This window comes from Lampetra fluviatilis, chromosome 41 (assembly GCF_964198595.1).
Source record: "Lampetra fluviatilis chromosome 41, kcLamFluv1.1, whole genome shotgun sequence".
Taxonomy (NCBI): domain Eukaryota; kingdom Metazoa; phylum Chordata; class Hyperoartia; order Petromyzontiformes; family Petromyzontidae; genus Lampetra; species Lampetra fluviatilis.
Genome location: NC_136315.1, coordinates 10,892,257 through 10,902,242, shown reverse-complemented (window position 1 = coordinate 10,902,242; position 9,986 = coordinate 10,892,257).

Sequence of the window (9,986 nt, the reverse complement as noted above, 5' to 3'; positions counted from 1 at the left end):
ACTGTTGTATGTGTCGGGTTATGAAATTTTGATGAAAATAATAAAAATTTATAATTTTCCGAAAAATGCGCAAATCGCATTAATTATGTTAATGTGTGTATTAACATGCATAAATTATGATGGTGTGAGTAATTATATGCATAAATTATGATAATCGCAAGCCGAGTTGTGAGACTGAGCACGACTCAACCCAGACTGCCTGTTCGCTGTGTGCGCCCGTGCCTAACTCAAAACGTGACTCCCTTCTGTGCATTCCTTGCGAGCGGGCAACAAAACACAAACAGAGCGAGAAAAAGCAGACACCCCCGCGACCCTTGCGAGAGAAAACAAACCATGTCAGCACAAACCCCCCCCCGCCCCTTGTGACCTTTTTACTCCCTCTTTGCTTGTCAGGCCCTGCTGGAAGACAAAGGTGGCTGAGGAGATGTTTGCAATACATTTATGTGGTGCTGTGTGTTACATTTATTCTTGAATTATATTTTATGAGTTCCTTCGGTCTTGGTATCGGGGTTATCATTCGTCTATGTTTAATGAATATTCGTCATGATCCTCGTCACATTATTATTTTGGGCTTCGCCAAGTTTAGTTCTCCAGAGATTGGTGTTTTTATTCTGAGTTAATTTTTTTATGTCCTGAGGTTAAGTGTACTATGCACTTAAGCTTTCTGGAATTCGTACTCTTTAGTTTTTCGGAAGGTCGTGTAGATAGGAAACATATACTTCTAAATAATATGTATGCGGTGAATATAAGGGAATTACTAATAATAAAATTATTGTTTGTTGGTTAATTATCTATGTTAAGTTTCTACTTTTCGGTAAGGAAAACGTTAAGAAAACGCGAGTTTCAACCGTTGTTTGCTCTGCACCTTATCTGTACATCTCCAGATGTCTTTGGGAGGTTAGTCCATACATCTTTTGTCCATCGGGATGTCTATGACCTCTCTGTCACCGACTTCTTACCAGTTTAATGGCCGTTTCACAGATTCCTGGTGTGTTTGTAGTGGGTTGTTTTCATTATTTAATTAAAAGGTATATATAGATATAATAAAAAGAGAAATAGTTTTTTTTTCTTAATTATTCTTAATATTAATAACGGAAAACAGGGCATAGATCCAACAGGACGTAATAAACCATTTCGGATCTTAACTGATTGTTGTTCACGTTTACGGTGACTTTCAGACCGCAGTCCACTCACAGGCATTGACTGTGTATATTGTGTTCTCCACAGGGAATGCATTATTTGCTCCGCTGTGGGTCTCCTGTCACTGCTCTCCCATTGACATGTTTCATTGCTTCTACATACTATTAACATTCCCTCCCTTTGTTAATGCTACCCCCTACCCCCTCCCTTTGATGCTGGTAATCCTGCATAATGCATGGGCATAATATGACTTTGAAACCCCCCCGCCCACCTCCTACGCATTTCCCATGAATATGCTAAATTCCTCTTGATATGCAAATTATTTTGTCAAGGCGCTCTTCTTCCACCTCCAACCCAGCTTATATATAAGCTCCAAGCTTGGCAGTGTCTCATTCTTCACCTGAAGACGGCTGCTTGCGTTGCAGCCGAAACGTCGTGAGAATTATTTTATTATATTTTATTTTTATTATTTTATTACTTCCCTTCTACGTGACTTTACCGAAAGAACCAAGAAGAGGATTGGCATGTTAATGCACACGAGTACAATGGGAAATGATCCCCGTCGTCGCACACGAGCACCGTCGTATTGCAGCCAAATACTCTAAACGAATGTTGATTCTAAATGTGGAGGTACAAACCGGAGGACCCGGAGAAAAATCCACTCGACTACGGGGAGAACATGCAGACTCCAAATATACAGGCGTCAGGGTCAGGATCGAACCCACGACCTACTGTATACACTTATGTATGCATACATATGCCTAGCAATGAGTGGGCGGCAGGGTAGTGGCACAGCGGTGATGCTCGCGCCTCACAGCGAGAAATTCCTGGGTTCGATTCCTATCTCGCGTGACTTATGCGTGGAGTTTATATGTTCCCCCCTGTGTTGCATTGGGTTACAACTGGGTTCTCTGTTTCCCTCCCATAGCTAAAACAAGGAAAGGGTGGATGTCTAGATGGCATCTCTCTCAAATTTCTCAATGAAAACATTCGTTACCACTGGTGATAAGGGAGAACCCATTGGGGTACCCTCAATTTGTTTGTAGAATGTACCATTCCAGGTGAAGTATGTGTTGGTAAGACAGTGCCTTACCAAAGTTGGTACATCTGGATTCAGTCCTTGTTGGACCAAGTCTTCAATGATTGCAATGGTGTCGAGTACAGGTACATTGGTGAACAGAGAGACAACATCGAAACTGACAAGCAAATCATCTGGAGACAGTGAGATGTCCTTGATTAGAGAAACCAAGTGAGCTAAGTTAAGTACAGCTGAAGTGGACTTGCCCGTGAAAGGAAGCAGGGTCTCAGACAGAAATCGGGCCAGTTTGTAGGTGGGTGAGTTAATGGTGGAGACGATAGGACGGAGCGGGGTACCTACTTTGTGGATTTTTGGAAGGCCATAAAATCTGGGTGGTCTAGCAGCCGAAGGTTTTAGGGAGCTCTGCTTGGTTTGATCGATTAGAAAAGTCGATTTAGTGATGATATTGTTGGTTTTTGTGGCTAGGCAGTTGGTGGGATCTCTGTTGATTTTGGTATAGCTGCTATCATTAAGAAGGTCCGGAATTTTGTTGTTGTAAGTGGTTTTATCCATGATGATAGTGGCATTGCCCTTGTCGGCTGAGAGGGTGACAATGTCATCTCTGTTTTTTTTATTTAGAAAGTTCAAAACGCTCATCCTTGCTGATGTTGCCAATGTTTTTTTGTTGTTGCGTTTTTGAGGATAGCAGCGATTTCAGATCTAGCAACGTCTGCCGGGATGTGTCCCAAGCCTTTGAGGGCTACGTCGGCCTGGGCAATTATATCATCCACTGGGATGTGTTTAGGGGTGACTGCGAAATTCAACCCTTTAGCTAGTACCGATTTTAGGCTGTCGGAAATTGGGATGTTCCTCTGATTGATGACAATTTTGTTAACATTTAACTTTTTAACGTGTGGCTCTGGCTTCTTTTTTGACAGGAGGTTGAATTTAGCGATCAAGTTAACTTTACATTTGGTTAACATTGAAGTAGCAGAAGAGACTGTCATGTTTTCTACATGGTCCCAATCAGAAGTGGACATTTTATCTGTTAATTTTAAGTGTGATTGTAAGAGAGTCTTGTCTAAATTATCAAGTTCAAATCGGAGCAATCTTATTCTCTCTGAGATTAGCAATAGGCTAGCTTTGAACAAAATCCGTTTAGTGTTAGGGGAAGTGACAGCAGCAGATGTGAGTGTAAATGCGATCGGTATTACCTTGTTATCGCGGCATCTCTTGAGAAAGGTTAGCGACTCGATCAGGTGAGCCTTGTTGTCTCGCAGTCTGTCTTGCAGTCTGTCTCGCAGTCTGTCTCTCTCTCTATGCCTCTATCTTAGATCTCTCACATGTCCTTTGGATTGCACTCTCATGCTTACATGTCCTTGGATTGCACTCTCATGCTCACATGTCCTTTGGATTGCACTCTCATGCTCACATGCCCTTTGGATTGCACTCTCATGCTCACGTCCTTTGGATTGCACTCTCATGGTGCTCATTCATGCTAATCTCCCTCCCTAATTCCTCTCTCCCTAATCTCCCCCATTAACACAACTGACGTGCTTGCGTCCATGGATGGAATTTCTTTCCAGCTCAGACCCCGCTTGCTTGCCCATCGCCACATATATAGCATTGTTGTAACTTCTCTCTCGCTGGTTCAGCAGTTCCACTGCTGGATTATATTTTTTCCACCTGAGGACGACCGCTTGTGTTGCGATCGAAACATCGTGATTTATTTAATGTTATACCTACGTGACTTTACCGAAAGAACCAAAGAGTATGGATTCCTGCAATCACGAAAGCTTCAAATCAAGATAGATGCGTTATAGTAAATAATATAGAATATATGGTAAAGCACAGTCTGCAATAACGCGTGAGATGTGTACTCAGGCTGAACAAAGACTGAGGGGCTTGGATAGCATAAAAAAAACATCCAGCAGCATCCCGTCTTGTGTGATGCTACACAGAGGCAGCCACACAGCCGCTTATTCCTACTCGTGCGACAAAGTTCTGTTTACTCGTGTGCGTCACATCGAATTCGCATTCACATTATAAAAAATGTGTTCCCTATTACATTAATTGTGGTTATATCCAATTTGTGTTATGGAAGAACAGACTGTATCCCTATTCTCAGTGTGGCTTTCCTGGATAAATAAGTAATGATTACTACTATATCAGTGAAAAAAATAAATGTGTGACCTGTAATGTTTATAACTTTCTCACCGTAATGTTTTGGGCCGTTACGCAAGCAGGAAATCGCGGAAGAGGCGACGTAACAAGATATTACTTTTTTTGTGTTAGGCCCTAAGTTTATGCCATTCGCAGATGATTGGAGAAGAGAGATGGTAGTTTTATAAAACAAGCAAGAGGTGATAGCACAGATAATGAGGATAATTCTCTTCGATCACAGCCCCAATAAGAACGTGTGTGAGAAGCACAACATTTGTATGTGTCCTTCTCCACACCTACGAATAAATTGTGGCACTAATGTAGATGGTCAAAGTTCGATTTTTTTACCCTTGTGTGGTGTAAAGCAGCGGTGCAGTGGTTAGCACATTGCACTATGAACCTCGCCACCTTGGGATTGACAAAGTGCTATGAACTATTCATAGTTATGCTCATTTAATTATCTTCACAGGTATTCAACGTTACCACGAACAGATGGGACAAGGGCAACAACTTTACCAATTCCACAGCAGAGAAGGCTCACGTTGCCTCTGCAGACCCAGCACCAATACGACACGTTTACCGGCCACTCGAGGGGCGCTTTGCCCGTGCCACCGATGTTCACAGGCAAACAGTCGAGCCCATCGTCCCAGACAACAGACAGTCCACTACTCCGAGCATCCAGGCAAGAAGATCATCGCTTAAGGGTGGCACCTAGGTGTGCAGAAAACCTGTTACCCCCAACACACAGACACACATTCAACACCTTACCCCCAACACCCAGACACACAGACAACCCGTTACCCCCAACGTACAGGCACACATTATATCCATTACCTCCAACACCCAGATACAGAGATTATTTCTCAGCCCCAACGCACAGACAGGCCTCCAGTACCTTACCCCCAACACCCAGATACATAGACAATCCGTTTCCTCCAAAACCCAGAAACATAGACAATGCCTTACCTTCAACACCCAGATACAAATATAATTCATTGCCAGCACAACCCGTATCTTCTCGCCAATCACACACCCAGTTACCCCTCCCACCCAGATCTTCATACAAACCCATTTCCATACGGCCTGATTTGAGCGGCTCTTATTTACTCACTCAGGCCAAATACTCGCAGAGCGTGTCACCCCAACCACACGGACGCAAGCACAACACGTTGCCCGTGGTGGCATCGCCAAGGCAACCTCAGACGGCCCCACCGCTGCCATGCAGGAGTTCCCGAGCGCAGACCCTGCCCACTCCGCTGCCTCCTCAACTGCCAAAGCGTTCGCAAAATCAGTACGTGTGTGACTAGGCTGCACACAATGAGATACAATCGTCTAAATTACTGGGAATATTTTCGGATTTAAAATGCGATGATGGAATTTACAAAGTAACGTTTATGGAAATCTTAAGAAGGATGATTATAAAAGGTATTCGGTTAAAACCTTTAAAATATTTTTAAAACTTTGTAAAATGGTTGAATGATATCCTGTTCAAGTTTGTGAATTGGGAATTGAGTCGTTCTATGTTCCATGGTCTGTTTTGAGTGACCACAGTCGCACACCACAGAGTTTAAAAATTTCCATTGGTTTGTGCAGATGTGGTTTAGGGTTGTGGCCCATGAGCTGAGTGGAAAATTTTAACCAGGGATCAGCATCCGGTCTTCCATGACATGTTTGTGAAGTGTCGTGATCTCCATTCGGGGTTTCAAGCATCATCAGGGTGGAAGTTGCATTGTTGAAGGTTAAGTGGGTGGGTCCAAAAGGGCTTGCATAACTTCAAACGGTGGTGAGTGACATTTTTGATATCCTGGTGGATGGGGAGATGTACGTTTCCTATGCATCGCTGGACTTCCTGAATGGATGGGGAAGCTACGTGCGATGAAACAGGAAGCCAGGGCATTGGGGTCGTCTTGGGGATTCCATGTCATTGCATCCTTCATTTGGACATCAACAAATCGAGTCTGTAGCACCGATGTTGATGCTCCCCATCTTGTGGGTGCCAGTTTCTGGACCAGATTTACCCTTGTCTTCATTTTAGTGGCTACCTTCAGGTGATCGTGGAAGGTTAGGGTGCGGTCCAAATTCACTCCTAGGTAGGTCGGAGCGGGGTAATCTTGCACAGTGTAGCCACAAAAGGACACTTTCAGGTTGTGCTTAACAGTCTTGTTACGAAGATGACATGCAGCTACTCGGCTGAGCCTCCATGTCCGGAAATATCTATCTATGGTGTTTAGGTCCCCGTTCAAGATGAATTCGATGTCAATGAAGGTGACTGCTTGAATAGCCAAGGCAAGGTCATCCACGTATGCAACCTGTGCTAATTCGTTGGTGGCGCATCGCTTTTGTAGATAATAAAGAGCGACGGCGCGAGTGCTAAGCCAAATGGACACATTGCTCGGCATCGTCCATAATAGGCATATTTGAGGCAGGGGGGTGATCCTTACGAACTTCATGTAGGTCTTTAAATCACGACCTTGTCATAGTTCGATGACATGTCTACAAAGGCTGTACTGGTCTTGGATTTCTAGGATCTGGCCTCGATGTGCATTGCAAGGACCAACATTTCTTCACAGCAACAGCCTTTAGGCTAGAAACACATCCAGAATTTTCATATTAAATTAATGGGAAAAGCCATTCAAATTAACGAAATGTCGTTTTACTCATGTTTTTTGAAGAATGTATCACTTACGTAAATCGAGGGATACCTGTACAGCGCTTTGGCAATCCACTGCTGGATGAAGGCCTCCCCACGCTGTCAGTCATGGGGGTTGTTTGGCTGCTACTTTATCCAGTGGTCAGTGTGGGTTGGTGAAATAGAAATTTAAGGGGAAACTGAATATACTACATTGAAATTATAAGAATAAAGGTTTTCAGCCACATTTAAATGTATGAAATTGTTTTGAACATGTAACCAATATACTTTACAACATTTTATTGCATCATAACCATGAACATTTGAAATATATTTGGGTAACAAAATACCCTTGTGATTAGAAAAATATATTTTTAGTTTGCAATGCTTTGAAAAAAGTTATGTAAGTAAAATGTAACCGTAACATATCGTGCACCTACACAAATGAAATATACGTTTATTGTATTCAAACGGTATTCAAGTGCACGCACACTTTTATATGTACCTGCTTATTTTAAATTACATTACTGTATATGCGTTTTACATACTACTTGTTTCAATTACAATGCATGTACTCATTTTTTATATGTACGTCTTATGTTCATTAAACATGTCAAGCTCAAATGAGCATTGAGGCATTGGTGCTCATCTCTTGTTTACAGCTCTGGACCAGTGGTGGAAATTACACATTTCTATGGTGGGGATGGGTCTATCTATAGGACAACCACGGTTGAATTCTCCAGAAAGTGATGCTTATTTTATCGACCCACGGTGGCAAGATGTTAACTACCTCGCCTGGTATACAAGAGGTTGTGGGTTCAATCCCAACCCTGACGCCTGTATATTTTGAGTTTGCGTGCTCTCCCCGTGGTCGCATGGATTTTTCTCCGGTTTTTCCCTCCACATTTAGAAACATGCTTTTAAAGCAGTGGTTCTTAACCTTTGCTGCAGCCTGCACCTCTTTGGATCTCAATCTTAAAACATGTGTAGTGACATTCTTGGTTCTTTCGGTAAAGTCACGTAGAAGGGAAATAGTAAAATAATACAAATATAAAACAAAAATTATCTAAAAATTGTGTGATAATTTTACTTGTTTTATATTCTACGGACTTTATAGCAGTAACTGGACGCATCATGTTGGGGTGGGGCGAAGAGGACATCACACTGTGAAGAAATAGCCGCAGCGTTATGTGTATATTTATTGCATGTGTAATAAAAGACTCCGTCAGGCACTGCTGGTCTCCGCTTATCTTTTATTCAGGTTCTTCTCCGCACCCTACTGGTCTCCTCCACGGACCAGCGTCGTCTCTCGCGCGCCCCGCGCACGCGCTTCCTCCTCAGCTCCTCCACTCGTCCTCACACCCCGCTGGTCCTGACAAGGGACCAGCGTCTCCTCTCGCGTGCCACGCACGCTCCTCTCGCGTGCCCCGCACGCTCCTCTTGCGTGCCCCGCACGCTCCTCTCGCGTGCCACGCACGCTCCTCTTACGTGCCCCGCACGCTCCTCTGTCAGCTCCTTCTCCCGCTTTGCACACCGCTGGCCGACAGTGTGCCGAAGCCCCATCAGCCACGTGGCTGATGGCGCGGCGGCCACCCAACGTGGTCCCGCTTCTTCACTCCATCAACTGGCCCCGATCTCTTCCGGGCTCCCCTCTATATCATCTCTCCCACGTGACCCTGACTCCTCCCTTCCGGGTCGATAGATCCGGCCTTCCCATGCTGCCCTGCTGGCTCCACCTCCATTCACCTCGCTTTCCATTGGAGCCGAGGTGAACGGCAGCCCCTCTCACATGCCCCCCATACCGGGCTCTGCCCCCAATACCCCGGGTCGTGTGATTGGGCCAGAGTCCAGCAGCAACCCCATTTACGCTCGCATTACATGACCCCCTGATGAAAAATCCAGCCGTCCCGGCTGCAATAGGATAAAATAATGCGAGCGACGGCATCACAATCAGGAATCACCCCAGACACAACGGAGAGTACAACAACAAACACAATTAACTAAGGGAAGGGATCAGGATCCGGTAGGGAACACCGGCCCGTCCTCCGTGCAACAAGCCAGAAGAATTAAGGAATGGAAAGCAATGCACAACAATGGTAACCGACACGCAAGAATGGCCGACGCGCATAAACCAGGAATGCAGTGTCTTAGAGCGTGTCCGTGTTGCTAGTCCATCTGCCTGGCTCAAGTCCAACTTCAGAGAGCAACTGCTAGAGCAGGAGTGATGAACAGGCGCTCAACTCCCCCTTCAAGTCCACATCCGGTTAGCACAACCGGTGACACCCAATGTGGCAGGCGCCGAAAATCTGTGACGAGAAGGAGAACCCAACCCCCTGAGTCACAGCACAACGAAACGCACATCCGCATGTCGTACACGACAGCCACCCGGCCCCAGGGTAGTGGAGATGATCTAAATCCGCCCCGCGTAAGGAGAACCGCAATAAATACCCAAAAATCGACGCAATGGATGCCCCAATATTTACATTTTAACTAAAAAATATTATTTACACGTGACAACAAAAATTTTCCTGCTCTTGCCCATCAGCAGTCCTCCCTTGAGGACCAGCACAGACATCTCACGTACACAGCATCTACCCACTGTCACTCTCAACACAGCCCCCAGCCGCACACCCTCGCGTGGAGAGAGCCACGCTCCCCAGCGGCAACATTTAACTTGCCTTCGCCCTCACAGTGGTCGGCCAACCACAGCAACGTCCACTGGCCATATTCCAATCGCTTGAACCCCCACAATATCCATATCCCCGAATAAGATCTGCAGGACTAGTTACCCTATACCTTCAATAACGTCATAACCCAGAGCGGAACAAGTCCGCGGCCCTTCCCGCTGGAGGACCCGCAAGGGGAATCCCCGCCCCATGCTAGCCAGGTCTCCCCGTTCGCTGACACGTAACGGAACCTCTACTCCTGAATTCCGTGAGCCCCCGGCCCACCAGGTTCACAGTCTGCCACCGCACGACGGAACCCCGACTCCCCGAGCCATATGAGCATACGGCCCATTAGTTTGAGACATACCAC